This window comes from Sapajus apella, unplaced genomic scaffold (assembly GCF_009761245.1).
Source record: "Sapajus apella isolate SASKATOON/1434 unplaced genomic scaffold, GSC_monkey_1.0 scaffold6, whole genome shotgun sequence".
Taxonomy (NCBI): domain Eukaryota; kingdom Metazoa; phylum Chordata; class Mammalia; order Primates; family Cebidae; genus Sapajus; species Sapajus apella.
The window spans coordinates 16,778,777-16,801,577 of NW_022436946.1; the positions used below are offsets into that span (position 1 = coordinate 16,778,777).

The following is a 22,801-nucleotide window of genomic DNA, read 5'->3' on the forward strand; positions in this document are numbered from 1 at the left end:
CAGAAGGGCATTGCTTCACAATTCTTGTGCATCTAGTTATCTACTCTGCCCTCCAAATTTCATTACTGGGTCTGTGAAGCTGGATCAGGCCTAGCTGGCTTCAACCACCCAGCAGGCATGCCAGAGAGAAAAGCCAATGGCACAAACAAAGAACACCTAGCTCCAATTCTATGGCCAACTGTTCAGTGACATGGAGATGCACATTCTTGGACCATGCACATGACTCTCCTCCCTGGCTGCAGAAAAGAAAAACAGTTGAGGTGTCCAAGAAACAGATCTGGGTGAATAATAATGAGCACCTTGCCTGACTTCAAGCTCCTTAAATGGAGCCAACCTACAAACTAGATGCTGAGCTATTTTTGAACAGTCTATAAAGACAGAACATAGACTTTGCAAAATGGTAACTATTTAACTAAAAATGTTTTAAAAATGATACTGGGGTTCATACTTCTCATGCTAAAAGATTGAAACAAGCTCCATTTTGTGATAATCATTTGGGTCATTTGTTGTAAGTTCATTTGATGGCAAATCTTCCTGGAATTATAAATTATGATAACTTGATTTTTGATAAGCAAGTCCAAACAAGGTGTTCTATTTTATTTGTGTTTGCTAATTGGTGATGATTGTTTAGATAGCCTAGAAAACACCGAAGTAATTGAGTGAACTGGCCCAGGAAGACATGTGAAAGAATTCTTAGCCCAAGTAACCTCATCACCCCTACAGATACTAAGGCAGACCCTGCAGGCCAACTTTCCTTCTCTTGTATTACTCCTATTGCTCTTCCCTACCAGTACTGAGAAATTATTCTGCTGAGCATTTTGTACACACTGTAATGGTTCATCCAGCTGGCTCTCCTATAGCCTACCAGAAGATAATATATGTGAAGCCTTTCTTAGAAACAATCTGCCTTTTTTCTCAGCCATAAATCTCTCTTCTGTGTAACCTGGAAACCTTTTTTGATGAAGACTATATGACTGTATATATTGCTTAACACATATCTGATGACTTTATGCTCCTCCTGAGGAAAATGTGTTGCACTTTGAGAGAATTTAAGAATAGATCTCCCAAGTTTAGTATTGAACTCTCCAAACCCTAGAGATGTAAACGATCATTTTACTGGTGGGAATGTAAGTTTAATAATTCCAAGTAAAGACTGGAATAAAATAGATCAGCTTATGAGCCCTTGCTTTTACTACGGGGTGAAAAACTGTATGATCTTGGAAAAGTTAATTAATATCTCTAAATATCACTGTCTTCATCCATAAAATAGGGTTTTTAATAATATTTGTATTATATTTTGTTATGATTAAACAAAAAAAATTTCAAATATATAAACCACTTTGCTTACTAGTGAGAGTGGAAGAAAATCTATTTTTATATGTTGCTCTTCATATACCGAGTTAAAACATGTTAACATTCTTTGCTGTATAGTAGAGTGGTATCTGCAATTCCTTAAACAAATATAATTATTTTTAACCCAGCTCAACTAAGAGTATCATATTAACCAGTGATTTCCAATTAGCAATTATCTAAACTCAGCGAATCTTGTAAAAATTAACAACACCTTGATTAAGTCATTAGCATTTGTTACCTTTTAGTTCTCATTCTGTGTAACATCAAAGTTGTGGCTGGTGCCTGTAGTGTTGAGACTGATATGATCAATAAACAATAATAGATGGATATGTGAAAGAGAAGGGAATAGGAAAGCATGAGCATTCAGTGTTCACAGGATGCTAAGAAATTTTAAGTTGGCAAAAGCAGGAGAATAAGGACAAAATACAATAAAGACAATTGGTTATTACAATATTTTGATAATCTTAAAAGCCTTAAAACCCCAAAAAGGAATGGCACATGTGATATCACTGCAACAACACATCTACTTCAGATTTCTGACAAACAAGATGAACAGTAAGTGGAGTTAAGGGGCGACTTAAAGGCTGTTGTGACGCTCCAAGTGAGAAGCCAAGAGAATACAGACTGACATGGGGCAGAAAAAAGCCTGGAGAAAAGGTGGATATGAGGGTAATATGAGAGACCTATCAATAAGACAAAGGAACTATGTGAATATAACTGATAAGACACATATGACTTTCAGGTGTCACACCTTAATTCATGAGAAATTGATGATACAGAAAAGTTAGGAGGAAAAAGTATGTTTGTGTTGTTATTGTTTTGTTGTCATTATCTTCATTTATGGCAATAGTCGGCAAGCAAAAAAGCAACAAGCAATCCACAGAGGAGGGAGTCCTAAAAGTTTGTCTCATTTATTGGAGGAGGGCTAGAAAAACTCGGCCCACCGTCAGACTCAGCAAAGAAGCCTGTACTATGATGAAGCCTTTGGGAAGAGAATAAAAGAAAATAACTACTTGAGTGAGATAAATCAAAACTTCAGCCTTGCAGAAATGTAACTTCTAAATGTTTACTGCATCTGTGGTATGAAAACCTCAAACCAAAAAAATAAAATCAAGACTGACCTAGAGGTTTGAAATCCCTAGACTCCAGGGGAAGCAAATGTGAAATTGCTCCATAGAGTACAATTTTGAGAGAGAAATCCACCAAAAATTACAAACTACAGACCAGGCGTTGTGGCTCATGCCTGTAATCCCAGCACACTGGGAGGCTCAGGCAGGCAGATCACGTGAGGTCAGGAGTTCAAGGCCAGCCCAGCTAACGTGATGAAACCATGCCTCCACTAAAAACACAAAAATTAGCTGGGCATGGTGGCAGGTGCCTGTAATCTCAGCTACTTGGGAGGCTGAGGCAGGAGAATCGCTTGAACCCAGGAGGCAGAGGTTGCAGTGAGCCAAGATCATGCCACTACACTCCAGCCTAAGCAACAGAGTGAGACTCCATTTCAAAAAGAAATATATATATATATATATATATATATATATATATATATATGTATATATATGCTACATAAAGAAACAAAACACAGTAGAGAGCAGCTACAACAAATTAGAAATAAAATAATTTGAGATTACAGAGCAATGTGGAAAAAACTAGATAAGTAAACTTAAAACAGAAGAAATAAAAATATAATTGAAAAGCCAAACACACATAAAATACATATGCAAATCTGGAAGAGAACCATAAAAATGTTTTAAAAAATATATTCACTGAATTTTTTTACAAGAAACAAATGAACTAATTAAACAGCAAATTAGATGCATATAAAGAAATGATTTGTGAACCAGAAGGTAAATCTGGTAAATCTCAGGACGTAAGTTCCCATCCCCATAAAAGGAAATAATGACAAGAAAAACACAATTATATCTTTTCCAAACAACTTTTCTATAACATCAATTTCTCAAGAATCAAGGTGTGATAACTGTGAGTCACATTTTCTTTATTACAGTAAGGGAGGAGTCCCAAATACAACAAAGAGAACAGGAAAGTTATATAATATAGCAGTAAATCTGATTCACCTAATGCCAAGTTACTGATTTGAATTGTATCAATAGTGAATACTAATAAAGAATGTAATTAAATACAATGCTGTTTGCCTTCCTTAAACTGGGGACACTTGAGGATAATTTTATTGATCCAGATTTTTAATTGAGGCATCCAGGAAAGTTTGAATACTCTTTTTCCTCTACAGGGAATAAATTCCCCTGCAGCATTTGAGTATAAACATCACTCCACTGATTCTATAATTGAAATAAAAGTAGGGCCACCTTTACCAAAAACTGCCCCATAATTTCCAAAAATCCAAAGACCTTTAAAAGAGCTGAGGTTGTAAGAATTCAGAAAATACTGTATCATATAAATTTGGTGTTTTGATTCAACTCAATGTTGTGCTTCACTGCTATGTGTCCTGACTTTATGGACAAATCTGGAGCTATTAAGAGATACAGAAGAAGAAAACAAGAGAGAATTGATACAAATGGATTCCATATAGCTCTACTTCTTTGTCTTGGGATTATGAGGAAGATAGAAATAGGTGAGATTTATTTACAGGCTGATCACATGAGTCTGTAGGTATAATACTTGAACCTTCTTAGCTCCAGTGAATAGACCACCTCTTTCTTCTTGCTCTTTATTTCAATTCTTCCTTATATATTAGTTTAACAATCTACTTTTCAAAACTTCTACTTTCTGGCATGCCCACTGGAGCCACAAACCATAAGCTGAACCCTGCTTTCACATGTACGGCAGGCTGTTAGACATTAGGAGTATGCTATCATTCATGTCATTCCTAATCTTTTTTTCTCAAATTAAGTACAGTGCCCCGGCTAACAAGATGGTATCTTTAATTAAAAAAAAAAGTCTTTGTTTCCCAACAGGGAATTGTGAGGGTATTCAGTCAGCAACAAAAGCATAATTGCTTAAGAAATACATTAAATGGAAGGCAGATATAAACTAGGTCATAGAGCGTCATTATTTTTAAATCACTCAATTATAAATTGACATAATATTAATATAGATCAACATTAATGTGTGCCAAAGTATCACATTTATACCCAAATAAAAATGTAAAGGAAAACCAATTAGCTGAAATAGAAATTAAGGATGACAATCTTCAAAGCAGCAAGAATGCGCCTTTGAGAAAGACCCTAAGGTTTTGTCTGTTTGCTTGTTTGTTGGAGACTAAATTATTCTTCAGGAAAATTAAAAGGGGGAAAAAAGACTAATGTTTAAGACACAGAAAGGTTTGGTTTGCCTAGTACTTGAACATTCTTTGAGAATCTACAAGTTCAATTCCCAGGGGTCCAAATGCTCTTTGGACCTGAAAAGCCCCCTGGGAAAGAACTCTTCCAAGGGAAGAGCTGGACAGCCATACAAACAGAAACCAAGTCTGAGTCCTAAGTCTTGGGGTTGCAAGAAAACAAGAGAACAAACCAAAAAAGTTGCCCATTAAACTCTCTATAGAAGGGAAGGAGGGCAGGCAGGGCAGGTGGCATCACTACATACTCTGAAGTCTGTTACAGGGTACCGGGCTGAGGGAAGCTGCTAGACACTTTTCTCATTTCAAGTTATTTGTGGCCCCAGCAGTTTGGGCAAAAAGTGAGGTCTGTCCCAGAGAAATCCTGTTTGCCTTAAATATAACTTTGCAAGCTTGTGGAAAGAAATGAATTGGGTGAAGAGAGCTTGGGAAAATATTGGTTAAACTAGTAAGAAAAAGATCACAATAAAAAAGGATTTAAAATGTGAGAGCTGAAACTCAGGAAGATGGCAGAATGAGAAGCAGAATAATTTGCCCCCTCTCTCTTGATTCAACCAAATGTAAAGACATCAGGTATTAAAGATGTGGATACTAATCCTTACAGTACACTCTAAGAGTGCTATAGTTTTTCCTGCTCCCCACTCTATGCCCCAGGCATCTCCTCCAGGGCTTCAGCCAAGTTCTTATTCAAGCATTTGAACAAACTAGATTCACTCCTGAATTAGCTTCAGGTGCTGCCCATAGACACTGCTATGGCCTACACTTGGACAGTCCAGCTTGGTTTTCTTAATGCTTTAATTTCCTTTTCATGATAGTAAAATAAAATGCAACGAGTTTCTTTGAAGAAAATATCTAAGATATACAAATTCAAAATATTCATAGTCCCTAAATCAAGGCTATATCAAAGAAAAACACTGATTCTTTTAAAATGCATGAATGAATGAGTGCATGAATAGGCAAATAAGCAAATAAGGAATTACTTCTAAAGTACGTGTCAGGAAATGGACAAATTTTGTTTCATGAGATTTCAGATTGAATTAGGCAAACAGAATTGTAGATTTCTATGTCTGCCATGACTCAGTGTATAGCTTTAGGAAAACCTTGTAATTTCTCCATACTTCAGTTTCTAACCCTATAAAAGGAGTATATTGCTTGAAATTTAATTCCCTCACAGCAGTGGGAGTTTTGATTCAAAGTTTACAAAATGCTTTTTGGCTTCCCTGATTAATAGGCAAAATACTGTCACAGTTTGTATAATACATTTTCCAAAAAGGATAAAGGTAACTGGTTGAATCTGATGTAAAATAATACTTTACTTGAGAAATACATATCAGTCATATTTATTACCTCTCCATTTGCTAAGTAATAAAAATTACTTCTAACAGAAAAAGTAACAATTTAATATTCAAGCCAGTTGAAGTGTTATCATCATAGGCCTCACCTACTTCGGGGGAAGGAGAGTTGTTTTGTTTTTCCAGGCTACCCCACATGTTTATATGGTAAAGTCAGGAATGCTGGGCACAGTTTTGAAGGCCCCTAGCGTATTCATTGGTTTCTGGCATTCTAATGCACTCTACTCTTATAACCATAAAAGTACTCTTGAGTGCTTATGGAAATATATAACAAATCCTTAATCAATTTAAGAGTGTTTTAACTGCATACATGAAATTTCTTGGGAGGAAAATATTAGCTATTCTACACACATACAGTACTTAAGTTAGCAAGAGAGTTCCTTCTCAAAAGCACAAAGCAGCTTCCCCATAGTATTATAATTTTCAGTTTTATGTGCATAAGTCTTATTGAATCCCTTAGAATAACAGGAAATTCTGCAGGAAAACAAATCCCACAAAAATTGATAGCCATATTTATCTAATGCCAGAGGAATACATTAGCTATTCTGAGTGGGACTATTTTTTAAAGGCACTAGATAACCATTGAAGATTAATCAAAATCTTAACCAAAAACTACCAGGACTCAATATTCTGGAGACAGAATTTTCTACATATAAGAATCTAACAGTAAAATCAACTGATTAATATACTTCATTTAAAATTGTGTCTATCAGATTACTTTAACAAAGACTTGAGTAGCAATTTTCTAGCTTTTGATGCAGTAACTTTCATTTTCACATTAAACAGGTTACAGTAAGTTACAGATTTATAAATTAGTCATTGATATGATGTAATTGATATTGTAACATGTATAATAATATTTATTGACACATTTAGAATGAAGTAATATCATTTATTATTTATACAATGTCTATACTGTGTTTTTTTTTTTTTTTTTTTAGTTATGCAACAATTAAACCATTTTACTATCAAGGCAAACAATGACATTTGCATTTGGGGCTATGAAGCAAGCTGTTTTGGAGTGCTGGGCAGCATTACATAGTAGAGGTACAGTTCTGTCTGGGCAAGTAAAGTAACAAGATAAACCTCAGCAAAATTCTTCCTTGCCTAGGACTTTGCTCTCTGGGGACTTAGCTTGACGATCATGACCTGACTAAAGGTAGGGAGAGGTACACAGTAACAAATTCAATTTCATGCATATGTTGTTTCCAACATAGGCATCTCTATGTTAAAAAGCTACAGTAATACTGTATAAGTAAGGTGCTTAGAACTGTGCCTGGCATAGAGTAGGCTCTTACTAAAATAATAATATATCATTCCTCATAAGTTCTCACCAATCACATGAGAGTTACAACCATGTCTCCTAATAATTCTAGTAAATATTTGATGGTACTAAGTGAAAAAGATATAGTGAATATAATATACACTGATTTATTTCTTCCTACCATTTTGGTTTAAGAACCATAAGTATACACAATACATATTCATAAAAATGAATACTAAAAATTCTTAAGTGAGAAACTAATTATATAAATCATATGTATATATTAAATAAATATAGTTAATATAATTATTTGTCCTAATCATAGCGGAGTATTCCAATTACTGTAAGAGTTTCAAAGAATTTACTACTACAACCATTCTTCTTAACTAGAGTGCAAATAATTACAAGGTTCAATTAAGTTGAAATTTTTGCACCTGATTTTGTGAGAAAGATGCAAATATTACCTTAAAGATGAAAGATTTGTAAATCTTTTTAAGAAGTATTTTGTCACTTTCTATGGAAAATGCACATACCTATTTACCTATTAATCTTGCATCTACGGTTTTATCTACAGATATTTTTGGCAGGTGTACAAACAGACATAAAAATCATCATTGCAACACTCTTAGTAATAGTAAAATCTGGAGGCAATATAAACATACACCAACAGGGGAACAGTGAAATTATGAAACATCTGCAAACATTAAATAGAAGCACCCAAAACTATATGCACTGATGTGGAAAAATATTTAATATTCAGCAGATTAAAAGCAAGTTTTAAGGAAATCAATGATCCTATTGGGGTTAAACATGTAAAACAAAAATAAATTACATCCTCACATAGTTCTTACATTTACATATATGTAGAAAAAAACTGAAAAGATGCACACTGAACTATAACAATTTATCCTAATTTGCAGAGATTAAGAATAGGAATACATCCACTTTTTACTTTAAATATATCCATGTTTTTCAAACTTTTTAAAAAAGTATAACATATGTACAGTAAAATAAAACGCATAAATCAAAAGTTGACCACTGATGAATTTTTGCTGAATAAACACTTTCATATCACCAGCAACCAAACCAAGATAAAAGACATAACCAGCATTCCAGAAACCTCTCTCTTGCTCCCTCGGGTCACTCCTCTCAAAGGTAATCTCTATCATCTCTGTTTTAATATGTCACACAAAGTATGAATTATTTGCTTTTTTTTTTTTTTTTTTTGAGACAGTCTTGCTCTGTCTCCAGGTGCCATGCTAGAGTGCAGTGGCACAATTTCGGCTCACTGCAACCCCCACCTCCTGGGTTCAAGCAATCCTCCTGCCTCAGCCTCCCGAGTAGCTGGGACTACAGGTGTGCTCCACCACGCCCAGCTATTTTTTGTATTTTTTAGTAGAGAGGGGGTTTCACCATGTTGGCCAGGATGGTTTCGATCTCTTGACCTCGTGATCCATCCGACTCTACTTCCCAGAGTGCTGGGATTACAAGCGTGAGCCACCACGCCCAGTCTGTATTTTTTAATAACAGATTTTTTTTAAACCTTGCTTTAGCAGCATGAATTTCCCTTTTTGAATATCAAATACACTCAGCAGTTTATTCAAAGGTATCAATTCAAACTATACCCTGAGCTTTTACAGTGGGCCAGGCACTGACTCAAGTGCCTGTCCTGCATGAATTCCTTACAACTCCATGAGGCAGGTACTGTTAGATTTCCCATTTACACACACTGGAACTGTGGCTTATAGCCGCTCAGAAAATTACATGCCCAAAGTCACATCACCAAGGAGTGGTACAGCCTGGATATACACAAAGGTAGTCTGATTCTAGCTTTCTCAACTCCTTGTCAGAAACAAACAAATAAAAATAAAGTAGTAAGATGTAGAGTTGGGAGCACAAAGTGTCCCCAATATGAAGTTCTCTCTTTTTGTTTTGTTTTGAGTAAATGACTTAATGTCACATAATACAGTATCTCATCTGAAAAATGGAAGGGTTAGACTAGATCTCTCTCCTGATCTGATGATCTGACTTTGATAAATAACGTGACCCACTAAAACACGGAGCAAATATGCTTTGTCATGATGTAGTGCAATCATGTACTGTACTATGTTCAAAAATGACTCACACAAGAAAATAAAACCACAATTTTTTTGAAACTATTGGAAACAATAATCTTAATTTAATGTTATTTTTGGACATAGGAAGGTTTTTCCCCCCAAATAAGCAAATTGTTGGTTTTTGAAGGGTCTTGCTCATCTTTGTATGGAAAATGCCTAAAAACAAACCACTAAAACTAAACAAAATTTTTTTCCTTCCTCAATTGTGCCTGAAAAAAAAAAAAAAAAGATGTAATTTCCCTCACCAAAAGGCCACGTATATTTTTAATAGATACATCTGGGATTTTTGGTCCCCACATTTTGAAACACTGACACAAACAAATACAGAACATGCTTCCTCTCAAATGAAATCTATAATTCTGAGGGTTAAAAATTCTTCAAAATAACATGAAATTAATCTTAGCAGAAAGCAACCAAAGAGACCAAGATTTGTTTCTGGAGAAAACTAGAAGTATGAAGACCATAAACCTCAACTAAAACTCTGTCTTTTAAATGTCTGTTTATTAAAAATACCAATGTATGCTGGACATATCTGTTCTTCCACTAGAAAATCAGTAATACTTTGGTACAAATGAGGCTTTAAATAAGGTAGAGTAGGAAATAACCAATAAACTGGCTTCCATGACCACAAGTGAAAGAGAACCAGTTTTTCAAAAAGTAAACAGAATTCATTCTTTATAGATGTCTGGTTTGGGATCTATGCCCTTTGAAGATATGCATGGAATAGTCAGTTAATTTCTATCAATATCCCCAAGTGCTGAGGTTACAAAGGGAAAAAGATATGATTTCTCCCCGCTGTGAGTTCAAAATATCTCTAGAGGACAGACTCACATATAATGAGCCCCAGCACAATGTACTGTTATATTAATAGTCCAAACAAAGTGCTATGGTACTACAGAGGGAAAAGAATTAATTCTGCCTGAGCCTTAGGGAAGGCTTCACAGAGGAGGTGACATTTGAGCTAAGCCTTGAAAGATGAGTAGATTATATTTTTGTCCAGGTTGCCAGCAAAAGAGCAGTAGGCAAGTAGGTTAAGGGAGCTTGGGCCATTGAGGATAAGGGTGGTGAGAATATGCCAGAGAGAAAAAAGGAAGTGACTGATGGCATTATACGAAATAAAACATTTATAAGAATAAGTAAGTCTTACCATATTAGGATCCACTATAGAAAGAATCAACCTGAGAAAGGACATATGTGACTTGAATGCTCTGAGGGGTTCCTTGATTTATGAACCCAGGAAGTGCTCATTTGAAAAAACAGAACCTCTGGATTTTTGGTAACCAAAGGGCTACCAGGCTTCCTGTGCAATATCTGGCATAAAGTGCCTGGAGGGACCTGTGGTTTGCTGTGCCTTCTTTGGACTTCCTGTCCATGAACGGAACAGAATTCTCCTCCACTATCTGTGATTTAAACCCTTGTCTTAAATCCTCCCTGAGAATGGGCCCCACCTGTCATTGGGTTGCCCAGCACCCACTTTATCTCTCTGCTAACAAGTAGCTATGCATGGTCCTTCTCCATCTAGAAAACAGAAAAATACTTTGGTCAAATACAGTATGCTGTATTTGCAGCCACTTTGCCACCTAAGCACAGATTTCAAAATTAAAGCACAAATAAAAGGAACTGAGAAAGAGAGAGAGAGAGAGAGTATGTGTTTGTGTGTATGTTTTCAAGTACCTCTACCCTGCCTACTTCAGCATCAACTAGTAAATGATGTAAAATCTCTAAGTTAGTCTAACTGCTTCTATGATTATCTACCTAAAACAATTAAAGTAAAACCACTAAATTAGACAATGCGTATGTATAGAATTTCAAGTATCTTTGCAATTTCTATTAAGGTAAAAAGTATCCACCATTTAGAACTCTTAAGAAAATTAGTCTGATAATATATTTATAATATTAATGTTTCATATTTCAGAATAATTTTGAAATTCAACCCAAAACCCATATGGGCAAAGTTATCCTCTCTCACTGTATGTGAACATTATTGTTCCCATTTTGTTCTTTTCAAGTGATTTTTGAAACATCTTTCATATACACCTAAATTATGTAAGGGTGGTGCCCAGACTACAGTCATATTTACTTACGGCATCAACTGCATATCAATTCTTAGATAAAATGTATCCGTCAACATCAAACCCACAGAATGAGAACATAAAAGTTTGGATCTGAAAATTCACAAAAGAGAAGTTTTACATGTAATATTTTCATTTTTACTTTCTTCCAGCTGTACAAATGTTATTAGTGCAAGATCCCGAACTTGTGGTTACAACTGAAAGCTAAACATAATTCTTTTGAAAATTTCTCATTACAAAAGAACAAACAATTTAATTCATTAAGTATTTTAATCTTGAGCAGTTGTGATTATTGGTAACTTTACCCTTTGCAACACTACAAACTAAGTAAAAGTTTCTTATTACTGAATATTTGCCCACAGAAATGGAAAGGTCATTATTTAAAAATGAATTGAAAGTATCCACTGACAAATAACAGGAAGAACAGACACATAGGTGATTCAAATAAATATTTACTTCCTACATACTCACTCTTAGGTATTCTGTTACTCCCACTCACATATTATTTCCAGAAAAGGAAAATATGCTGAAGATGGTCAATCTGTGTGAAGCTTACCTGTAAATCCCCTCTGTGTAAAGTTGATCTATAAACAAAGACTAATGAGAATTGTTTGACTTCATGTTTAAACTTGGAGGAAGGTATTAGGATTCTCCACACTCGACTGGAAATAGAACAATCCTCTTATGCAGAGCCCTGGGAGTTTTTTGACTATATCAGATGATATTAAGATATGCTTAGGTTATAGGTTCTCAAGAGGAGGCAATTTTGCTTCCAGAGAATACCTGACAATTTCTGGAGACAACATCATTACCCAGCAGAGGGAGGGTTCCTGGCATCTAGTAGGCAAAGGCCAACGATGCCACTAAGCAACCTACCAGGCACAGGACAGTATCCCCTGAATAAATTATCCAGCCCAAAATGTCAATAACCAGAACTTAAAAAAACTCTTAAATATACTGAAGAATTCAGGTATGACAGCAATATTATCATTGTAAAAAATATACAGATACATCTGGTAGCAGTTCCAGATAAGCAGTAAAAACGGGACCTTGACAATTAATATTTTAACTTTCCTTTTTCTGTTAGCCCCATCCTGCCACATAGCCATTATATCTGAATCCAAGGACCAAGTGATAAATTTTATAAATAGAGGCACTACACTATTAGTCTCCTACTGTCTTTGCAAAGGAAAGAATCAGAGCAATATTTAAAGTTACCTTTCAAAAAGTTTACATTGAGCTCATCAAGCCCACTGACTATTGAAAATTATACAAATTCTGATAATTGGTACCTTCAGGTTGAAAAAAAAGCAACCGAAGAAACTTAAACATTGGCTATCAAGTACTACCATGACACAATGTGCTTATAATTGGTTAAAGTAGTTGAGGAACCACATAGATGAAAGCTCTAAAAAAATCTGGATTAGTGTATGTGGAAATATTTAATGAAAGAAATACCACTACACAACGTAAATGGCCAATGCCAATTGTTGAGCACTTTTCGTGTCTTCTCTTAGGGCTCCAAGTACAACCTCAGATTTGCCAAGATGACCCACAGTAACAAATTTATACTTGAACTATTGGACGCTCTATTTATGGTCACCAGTCCATATTATCCCCCAAAAAGACCTTCGGCTCTAAGTACCTCTGGAATATCTGGGGGTAATCAAATGAAAGATACCGAATCATCATAATAATAACTAATACTCATATCAAGCACTACTCTACATATATTTACATATATTTACTCATTGAATTCTCATCACAACCCCATGAGGTATGTTCTGTTACACATGAGAAACTGAAGCAAAATCCATTTAAGTAATGTGCTTGACATTACAACCCTTCAATGTCAGAGCTGAGATCTGAACCCAAGAGGCCTGGCTCCATATTCTTTTATGTTTTTGAGATGAAGTCTCGCTCTGTTGCCCAGACTGGAGTGCAATGGCGTGATCTCAGTTCACTGCATCCTCCGCCTCCCAAGTTCAAGCAATTCTCCTGCCTCAGCCTCTCAGGTAGTTGGGATTACAGGCACCCAGCACCACACCCGGCTAATTTTTGTATTTTTAGTAGAGACCGAGTTTCACCATGTTGGTCAGACTGGTCTCAAATTCCTAACCTAACGTGATCCTCCTGCCTCAGCCTCCCAAAGTGCTGGGATTACAGGCATGAGCCATCATGCCTGGCCTCCATATTCTTTCTACTTACTATGCTGTGAGAACTGAGTCCCTCAGATTTCAAGTGCTATGAAATATATCTCCAGAGGTTTTCAGGATCCTTGGCTTAGCCACCAGATTACTGACTTCCCAGTAGTAAGAAAAAACACATTTCTACATTCACATATACATACATAGAACCTCAGTCTGCATTCACAGCTGCAATTCTACTGGGTTTATACCAAAAATCCCTGACGTTGTTCTTGAGGTAGTCCCACCTTGTAATGGTCACAGCCCTTCTCACTGTTCCCAGTCTCAAGGTGGAGATGTCCATTGTCACAGCCTCTGCTCTCGTTCCCAGTCCATTCACTCATTCATTCGATGGGAATGTAGTAACTACCTACTTGATCCTATGTCCAGCAGTGCACTGTGCATTAGCAATACAGAAATGACAAATACAGCTAATCCTTCCAGTAAATTCTCAGCTTAAAGTAGGATTTAGACTAACGTAACCTATTACATTTCAATGTGGCAAGGGCTACATTCAAAGTAGATAATGGATGCTTTGGGAATAAAGAGAAAGAAACGTCCAACTCAGACTCTAGAGGTCAGAGGAACTCACCAGAGGGGGTAACATTTTGTACCTCACGTCTTGAAAAAGCAGTAGACAAGGTATTTACAGGGGGAGAGGGGCAATGTTTTCCAGATTGAAAGCATTCCATGCACAAAGAAGTGAAGTGAAAATGTCCAAGGTGTATTTGAGAACTGCAGTTTTCCATACAGCCGGGGAAGAGAGTTCTTGTGAGTGGGGAGTGAGAGATGAGAAGGGCAACCTGAGCAAAGTTCTCAGCATGAAGGGGCCTCTTCCCTGAAGAGAATTTTGGAATTTGCCCTACAGGCAACAGGCAATTTTTTTAAGGAAATTTTAAGTCCAGGAGGGACCTAAAATATTAGGATCAACTATGGTTGAATATCTTAGGTATGGGAGATAGTCTTATAGACAGCTCCAACACAGTCCAAAATGGGCCCCCAGGAGAGGCATCAAGATATCATAACTATACTTGTTATGACAAAGACATTATCATGACCAAGTGTGTATAGACAACTGTCCAGTTAAAGCTAATTTGAATACCTGAAAATTAAACCTGTGATCTTGGTTATAATGCTTATCTCTTCTCTCTAATCCTGGGAATGGTATGTAAAACTGTAAGAACACAATAAAAGCTCCGAAGTCTTCAAAGCTATCCAGAGTTTAAAACAAATCTATCCATCTCACTCTAAGGTTGCATATCTTCAGCAACACTGATAATGAAAAAGCATTTAACAATCGTTTACCAAATACCCAGAACTTTGCTAGGCATTTTCATCAATGAAACCTTTAAAAACTAAAGTCAACAATTAAGGGAAAAAAACTAGACCTAAATTAAAATTTTTCATGGGTCAACTAAGAAAAATAAAACAGTAGCATCATCTTATCAACTGCAGTTAAAGTAAAAAAATTCAGTAGAATTGCTGTTCTTGACAGATTTACTGAAGTTTGCATGCTTAAGTTACCTACTAGAAGCATTATTTGAGATTACTGGAAAACCTGCTAAAGGAAATCTGAATGTGATTCACCCACCACGTGATTAAATTTGGAGAGAATGACTTGAGTCATAACTATACATGAATATACATTTGCATTCAAATATAAGTGAAAAGAATTAGGTAATGTAGAGATCTGTTGATTCCCCCAAGTCATCATCACTTTCAACATACTGAACACATTAAGTTAAAAATATTCAATCTCTTAATCAGAACATTCGGTTCTTTTCAAATCCTTTAACATTAGGGAATTCAAAGTCAGAGGTGAAATGTAATGAATAGATCACTCCGTTGGGTATATGCAGAGGTCTGTGAATTGTGTATATGACCTTGTAGATAATAAGCCCTCCCGGTATGTGGTACACCTACTTGATTAGGGATAGAATTTCAAACTCTGTGCTACTGCTTTTGTGAGTAGAATTAAACGTAATGGTACATGAATGTAAATTTTTATGATTTAATTGTAGTCTTTCACAAGAAATGTCCCTTTCATTTTAAGAAGGAGTGGGGAAAGAATAACAGAAACAGTAGCAATGATTTATATGAAAATCTAAAGTCATGTCAAGTTAGGCCACTGCTGGTGTTTCTTCTTAAAGTCTTTAAAGGAGGAAAGATCCTCTAACTAATAAAGTCAACCTTTGCGGGTCCAAGTCCTTTGTGTGTGTCCAAGTCCTTTATTCGGACCTGTAACCACATGTAGGGAACATTTTGATCAGTTTTAATTTTCTCAGTGCTAAACCGAAGTTGAAGATTGGTTAATAAGAATACTCAAGTTATATGAGGGGCAGTAGACACACCTTTCTGCTGATATGTCATACTGGGAGATATTTTATGGTATCTGACAGTCTGCTTTTTAGTGATGGCATACGAACATGTTAGAGTGAGTTCTCTGAATTAACCCCTTTTGCCTGAAGACTCATATTTTTTTTTGCAATTTCCATACATTGAAGACACTTAGAGAGAATTCCAGAGGCAGCGATGGTGAGAGGGCAGTGTTGGTGAGTCATTCTCAGGCCAAGTCACCCAGAGCAGTGCCGCATTTCTCTACTGGGCATATTGTCAGCTTCCATTTAAATAAAAGGATTCGTGGCTGAGTATATAAGTAAATAAAAAAATGAAAACCACTGCTCCAGTGGAAAAATACTATAAAATTGTAAAACAGGTTTCAACAGCAAAACAAAAGTGTTTACCAAGAGAAAAACCTTACCAATGCGATTACCAGATAAACTGAATGTATTTCCAAAATATGGGTGGCTCCATCATAATTTAAACTTGCCTCCAAAAGTCCTTCATGCACTCTTCAACTTTTCAAGCCTTATTAGTTGCTTCAACATAAATGTGCAGATTTGAGATTCAAAACCAGCATTAAAACAACAAAAAACAAAAACAAGGCAACTAAACTTGATAACCTTTAACCAATTTGGATAAGGCTTGAAAAGCAAAGGAAAATTCTACCTGTAAGTTAAATAGTTAAAAGATCTGATCGTAAGTTCTTGATGATTGGGAAACATTACAAAGTATAGCACTTCTCCAAATTCAGTCATTCGCTACCCAGCTTGCCTTCATGACTGTGGCTATTTAGGCCATATTCTTGTTCACTGTTACTTAATATGTTTCTTCAGATAATTTTTTTCTTTGACTTCAATACTGTTTTTGCTCTTGTCTCAAACAACATTGCCCCTGAAATTACAGGTTTAATATAAAATTTAACAAATTTTTCTAATATCTAGTTATCCTCACATAACTATGTAAATACTATTAAATGAAAATGTTCAGGTACCACCAAACAATGGTGGTAAATGATTGATGGAAGCAAGTGCCCAACACATGCTGAAGGGTAAGGGTGTTGGCCTCATACTGGGGAATTTAGAATCATGGTTCCACTCTGCTGCCTGACTGGGTCTCAGCTTCCTTATCTGTAAAATGGGAATAACAAAAGTATCAAATTTATGGCATAGTTAAGATTAAAATTAGCTAATCCACGTAAATGCTTAAAACCGTGTTTTGTACGAAATTCTAAGTAAATGCTAGCTATGATATTATGATGGTGATAGTGATCAATATTACAGTAACAATGATGATGACTTAATAGTCAGCAAAACTGCAACTATCTAAAGACCAAAGCGACCACTTTTATTTATAAATACACTTTAGGAAACAATCAAGAAAATATGCTCTCAGATATGAGAGCTATTCCACATTGGTTTAATGCAATTTCACTTTGAAAATATTCATGTGATACTGTAATAGCAATCAGACTTTGCCTAAAAATTATAACCTAAATAAATTACCTGTGCGGGGAAAAGAAATGTAAACAATTCTAACATGATGGTACATATAGGTCTTTCTCTTATAGTCCAAAAGTACGTTAAAATAAATTTACTTACTGTATGTAAATAAAAGCTTTAAAATATGAATATGCTGTATTAAAACATTTCATACTGAAAAAAATGAGAATTTCTGATATTTTAGAATGGTGCCTTTCTTCATCATCCATGCATTGAAATCTCAGGGTAAGAAAAGGGCCAGACCAACTCTGAAAGGTTTCAAATATCAAACTATACTATTATGTCAGTGCCCTAAGATCAATTAGCACCTTTCAATGACAAAAAAGATTACAGTGAGACTCAGAGGTGCACTCTCTGAAACTGTCTCAAACCACTCTATAAATATGGTTTTGATAACACAAAATGGATTCTATTTTAAATTAATCCGTTTCATCTCTTTTTCTGGAGATGTGGAAGGGGTTAGGGGAGTAAGAACAGTGGTGTTCATTTTCTATATCTCTTTACTAATGAAAACATGGATGGAGAAACACCAAGAATCACAAACTTCAAAAGTAAAATGACATATCACCAAGGCATATATTAATGTGCAGTTCCACAAGCAATATTCAGTGACAGCAATGTTTATGAAGTCTTCAAACCTCTTAAAAGCAATCAAAGTTGCCTGTACTGCCTTTTAATGTGTAACTCTTGTTCATTTTCTTCTCTTAAGTTCAGGCTAAATGACACCAAGTTTGGCTCCAAGAATGATTTAATAAATATGCAGTGTCCCCCTCATTAAAACACATCGAACTACAAGATGCAGTATTACACATACTGCCATTTCATTACACCATTGCATCTCACCCATCTCCAGGGCAAATGCCTGAAGGAGGATGTCATTTCTTAGTTCACCGGGAAAAATTCATGAGAGAAGCAGGTACACTGCAATGCCACCCCATTCCCCCGGTGTTGATTTCCTTCACCTAGTAACCATTGTAATAAAATCCCCGAACTGTATTTCTGAATATAATTAGTTTAAGATACTCTATAGGGAGGCACATTACAAAAGTTTGGCATTCAGTATATGTAAGAATAATAACCATTTAGAAAAAGAAACTGTCAAGATTATATTCTCACTGAAAAAATAAGAAGGTGTTTTGATAGGTTTGTTCAGCTCTTCAGTGAGAGGATTCAAAACATCTCGTACTTTTGATAGCACGCTTTTCTATTTCTTAAATGAGTGATATGAAATATTTACAACCAGACAGTACCTAAATTTAGGTTTTAAGTGCTTTAACAGCTCCATGAAATATGATCAGCAGCTGCAATACAGAACTATGGTGAATAAACTCCTTATAAAGAGGGGCCTGTTTTTACTGAATGTCCAGTGTTCCTATATTTACCTAATAGAAAAAAAATGATAATGAGAAAACACAATAAATATTTTCATTCTTAAAGTACTTAACACTTAACTAAGTCTTGAAAAAGATTATCTCCCCTCTTCTTGAATTCTGTATAAAAACTGTGAAGTTTTGTGGGGCAAAATAAGTTTAATTTTATTATTTGAAAGTTAGAATGTGAACTTCCTAACATCTTAACTTTTTATAACAATAGTCATGGTCTTTCTACTATTCTATCTTTCTAAAAATTCTAAATAATCTAAATGCACTGCATAAAATTTAAAAATGAAATATCAAGCCATACAAATATATTTTTAGACACGACACCAGTCATTTAGAGCTTACAACAGAGATTGAAAACATGAAATTGGACACTCTATTTCCCATGGCTATGTAAAATTTATTTACACCCCAAAGCACAGCATAAATAAAAAGGACACTCTTAGAAATAGAGAACTTGTTTTTCTTTTTTTTTAAACCCAAAGAGGCTTCTTAAAAGAAAAAATAAAATAAATTATAGCAAAATGGCAAGAACTCATCTGCCAGTCACCCCTCAGAAAAGAAACTCCTATGCAGAAAACTTTTTTCTTCAGCTTCTAGAAACCCTCTAAAATTCAGCATCGATTTTTCTTAACAATTCATAATGATTATTTATACAATCATTCTTTTTTATACAAATCTTAAGATTTTTAAAGCTTGAACACACTGCTTTAAAAATGTTAATTGTGAATATATACATATATGTGAAACTTTTTATTTTGGAAATGAGAAATTCAAATATTCAATAAATACTAATAAAAAGAAAACAATGGAATAAATCTTATTTCAGTTATAATTGTGAGCCAACCTGTAGTTACAAATGGCCTTTAAATATTGAAACATACTATTTTCAGGAAATTTACAAAGGAAAACAGGCTTTTGAAAACCATATTGATTTTAGACTTTTACTTATTAAGAAAGACAAGGACATGTCCCTAATAATCACGGAAAAGAACTGTTCCCAACAAATCTAATTATGTTGCTTTCAAAGCTGTAGCTGTCAAAAATTTTAACATTCTTGTACGGTCATTTCTAAATACCAGTTTAACTTTGAATGAGTTACAACTTTTAATCAGGTGGAACAAACTATTTTTACGGCTTATAACAATAAATGTGGGTGTAGTTATATCTGCTTTCGATATTGTTGCCATAAAAATCAGATTCTGGCAGTCTTAGTTTGTTTCTTGTTACTATTGCTTTTTATTTCTTGGGATAATGTTATTTTTAAAAATACACAAAAGTTTTTGAATGCAGTCTCCTAAAACGCCCCATACCAGATATTAAATATTTTGTTTTGGGATTCTCTCCCTGCCCCCTGTAGTTTTTGGTTCTTCAGGTATAAGCTTGCCAACAATATTTTAAAAGAAAAAAAAAAAAAAAAAGGCACTGATTCTGCTTAAAACCAAACTGTACCGGGGAAAGGAATTCAAGTGCAATCCTTGCTCTAAGGTTTAAAAAAACAAAAACAAAAACAACGCAACAAACAAAAAACCATCGTCAACTTTCAGTCCTGTCAGTCACCTACGTGTAAGTGAAACTTCAGAAGCTGTTGATAGGGAGCCCGCAGTTGTTAAACGCTCCTAAGACTCCCACCTAAATCCCGCAGGAGCCCGCACTGAAACTGACAAACGCCCGAGGGTTCACAAAGTGGCCGCAGAGGAGAAGAGGAACAAAATGCCATATTCCAGGAGATGTATTTCGCTCCAACAATTACGTTGATCCCAGGGTGCCAAGCCAAAAGGGGTAAGGGAGAAAGAAAACTGTTAAGTATGAGCTCTTAATGTGAAACCTAACCTGTTGGTTCTCTTAGGTATCAGATTTTGGAAGTGTCTGTAATGACAGCCAGGAAAGCAAACTAATGGCCAACGGCCCACTGGGTTTGAACACCAGACTCCTGTTACCTCCTCACAGATCAAGTACACAACACACACGGACACGGAGGTGCTCCACGTGGAACTTCTCGGGAACCATAACACATGCCCCGGCGCTATTCTGCACCTTGGCAGAAAGAGCAGAGGGACCTGCACCTTCCTCCTCTGCCCTCAGGTTAAGATTCATGAATGACTCTCTTGGCCTGCTGGGGATGATGGGCAGAGGCGCAGGGGACGCGATGAGGGAGGACAGTCTCCACACCACCCTCCCCCGGACACTCTCACTCAGGGCGCAAACCCCTTCTTCTTCATAGGAAGGAGAAAGAGGGGTGGTGGTGAAGGGAGACACTGTCCCCCCAAGCAGGGAAGATATGGGAAAAATTAAATTGCACTTTCTGCCTTTGCCACAGCTCTGCCACTAGACTCGGTCCGCAAATTCCCTAATCGGTCCGAGCTGGTCCGAATCTCGCAGACAAAGAGAGAAAACTCTTTCAAGTGCTACCAATCGAAAGTTCGGGCTGCTGTGCGGCGCAGAATAAAACGAGCACACACACGTCTACTTCCGAACCCCGCTTAACCACGGTAAAAATCCAAACCATTTCAAGTCCCACAGCCTCCCCAGACCCAGCAGCGTTGGCAGGACGGAAAAATCTGCTCTCCCCACCCAGATCCCTTCCTTTGGAGAAGTTATAAGCCTTCCATGGGGCACCCGCTACTCGAGCCAAAGAACGCGACTGCTCTGACAACGCGCCTCTAATTTCACGGACCCTGGCAAACTGCAGGAGACATTCAGTCCACGCCACATAAAAACTATTAAAGTGGGATCGCCGCTGTTGAAAAGCCCGATCAGTGCCTGGAGATTAGAGCGCGAGCCTGTGAAGTACACACGCACCCGGCATTGGGAAAGCCCAGGCTCCTGGGACCCTCCGAGGGACGCTGGGTCAGCATCCTCGCGCCTTGGCCATCTAGAGGTCATCAGAAAATAATACATATCATAGGGAAGACGTGGGGGAGACTCCGATGCGCGCGCCTCTGCCAGGTGGAGGCGGGTGCAGGTAGAAGCCGCGCGCAGGACTGCGAGGGGCGACGAACTCCGTTATGCTCAGGCTCTGCGCCGACTCAGGAAGGGACAGGCAGACTCCGAGGGGACCCTTGGGGTGTGGGGACGTCCTCCAGGGCAGAGAGCACCGCTGCAATCCGCGCGGCCAGGGCCCTGAGGCGTGGAGCACCCGGCCTCCAAGCGCCCCCGGGGACGCCGGCGCCAACGCACCGTCCAGCTGCGCGTCTTCCGTCCCCACCGCTCGGCGTTCCCGGCGGAGCCTCGAGCACTTTCCCGGAGAGTTTGAGGGCTCTCCAAACTCAGGCTCGCCCGGGAGCCCCGGGACGGGGATTGGAAGAACGGGACACTCACCTCGTAGCCTGGACCGCCTCGGGTTCCCGAAGTGTCTGTCCCAGCCGCGGTTCTGTGCTTCCGTAATTAAGTATTTATTCTCCTTCCTTCCAGTGTCGAAGTTTCCCCTTCGCGCTGTGCCTCTGGTGAAAACAGGACATCCCCTTCGGCCACCCCACAACAAATAGCGTACACAAGCGGGGGAGAAGCGGGGCGGGGGGAGAAGCCGGCTCCGGGGGGGCGGGGGGAGGAGGAAAGGAGAGGAGCCAAAACTCCGACTGCGACCGAGGGTAAAGAAGAAGAAAAGTAAAAGAGAGCGCGCGCCCAGCCTCCGCAGTCGTCACTCCCCAGCTTTTCCCTCAGCTCCCCTCTGTAAGGCAGCGACAACTTCACGCGGACGGAATGGAAGTTTTGCGCGGAAGCGGGGAACGGCCGGAGCGTGCGCCTCGCTGCGGGCAGCCTCGCACTTGCGCGCGGAGGTGGGGCGGGGGCGACGTCGCCGCCAGCTACTGCGGGCTCGGGCGGCCGCCCGGGGCCTCGGGGCAGGCCGCCAGGGACGCAGGGGGCGGCGGCGCGCGGGGGACCCACTCCGTTTTTATTCGACCTCGGGTGACTGCCTATTG

The 22,801-nt window shown here is 37.6% G+C and overlaps 1 protein-coding gene across 11 annotated transcripts in view; it reads right to left on the reverse strand.

The window, feature by feature from the left end:
- The window catches only part of EYA4 (EYA transcriptional coactivator and phosphatase 4), a 271,605-nt gene that overhangs the window by 248,317 nt on the left and 487 nt on the right, over nt 1–22,801 (reverse strand). For 7 of the 11 annotated variants that reach the window (XM_032274744.1, XM_032274742.1, XM_032274739.1 and 4 more), the window contains exon 1: nt 22,200–22,621. The gene's annotated coding sequence lies outside the window, so the exon portion shown is untranslated. Of the gene's footprint in view, nt 1–22,199; nt 22,623–22,801 lie in introns of those variants that run through there. The other 4 variants (XM_032274743.1, XM_032274737.1, XM_032274735.1 and 1 more) reach the window with 2 other exon arrangements.